Source organism: Theobroma cacao, chromosome 8 (genome assembly GCF_000208745.1).
Source record: "Theobroma cacao cultivar B97-61/B2 chromosome 8, Criollo_cocoa_genome_V2, whole genome shotgun sequence".
Taxonomy (NCBI): domain Eukaryota; kingdom Viridiplantae; phylum Streptophyta; class Magnoliopsida; order Malvales; family Malvaceae; genus Theobroma; species Theobroma cacao.
Genome location: NC_030857.1, coordinates 8,911,516 through 8,913,240, shown reverse-complemented (window position 1 = coordinate 8,913,240; position 1,725 = coordinate 8,911,516).

Genomic DNA, 1,725 nt, shown 5'->3' with positions numbered 1-1,725 from the left:
CTCATTATTCACTTAGAGAATTCGGCTATTGATGGGCACCAAACCTTTAGTGGTTTTCTTCACTTGTTTTCATGCTACACATCATTAATCACCTAAAAACACTAACATACCTAAAAATCAAACCAATCCAAGATCATTCTCTCTCCATACCCATTTTGACCAGCCATGAATTCACCATGAAAGCATGCTTTTCAACCATGGAAATTAAGGGAAAATGCATAGGAAAAATAGTTCATAAACTAAAATCAAGAAATTTCACCTTTTTCCACTTGATTTTCTTGAAAATCCACACTTTTCTCTTGAATTTCTTTCCACCTAGGATTTGTTCTTCTTTTTCCCTTTGTTTTCTTGCCAAAGCCGACCCTTATGAGAGAGAAATGGTGGTGTTGGCTGATTTTTATAGTTAAATAATATAATAATTTAAACTTGCCACATGGCATTCCATGATTGATCTATTTTTTAAAATTCTTATCTTTTAAGCTTTAAATCTCCACCACATATTATTAAAGGGTCAAAATGATGATGGGTGAAGACCTTGTGCTGGAAACATGCTCTGGGGGTGCAAAATTACCATTTTGCCCCCAAGGTGGCAAAATTACCATTTCACCCCTATACTCCAAATTATACCAAAATTAAAATTTTTCACTTCTAAACCTCAAATCATACTCCAATAAGTCAAATGGGACCAAAAAATCTTTTTAAAAATTCCATTTTGTCCCTAAATGGCAAATGACCATTTTACCCCTAAATAGTAAAAATTTCAATTTGACTCCAAATTGATCCTCGAACTCCAAATTACCATTTTGAGTCATCTTTGGAATGTGAAACTCTTAATTTCACCTTAAAATTCCTATTTGAACTAGTTCGAGGCTTAATCGACTTAATGATACAATTAGGGGCAAATCGTCTTTTAACGATTTCTCGAACTTCCTAAATATGCAAACATTCTATTGAGCATGTAAATGACGTCGTAATTATTTTATAGAAAAGGGTTTGACAATCTTTTCCACCATAAAGATCATAAATTTCAGCTCCTAAACTCATGCATAGGTTGCCATCTGTAAATGAACTTTCAGAACAGTATGCTGATTGTCCACAATAAATCTTTAATGTATACCTTCTCATTATTTACCATATTTACTTTGTTGTTGTAAGGGTTTTTTAAGTGATATCAGTGAGCTTTTTCCCTTCGTTGAACAACGAATGTGTGCACAACACATTTACGCGAGGTAGGGGAAGAAGTTCAAAGATGAAGACTTAAAGTTCCAATTTTGGCACTATGCCAGATCCCCAAACCAGCTAGAGTTCAAGAAGCAAATGGAACTTTTCTGCACCATGAATGAGGCTGCATACAATTACTTGATTGAAAACTGGCATGCCTTGCATTGGTGTCAAGCATTCTTCTCCGATTTCTCCAAGTACGATGTTATTGAGAGCAATATGTGTGAGACCTTTAATGGAGTAATTATAAGGCAAGATGCAAAGCAGTCATCAGCATGCTTGAGGATATTAGACTTTATGTCATGAGGCGATTGGTTCAGAACTGGGAATATGGCATGAAGTGGACTATTGAGTATGGCCCTCGTATACTCACGAACTTAGAGAAGTCTATGAGGCTGGCAACAAAATGGGAAGTGGATTCGAATGGGGCTCATTTGTATGAAGTTTTTTGGGAAAATCCTGAAACGTTGGTAAGAGAGAGTTACATGGTATCTTTGTAGCATG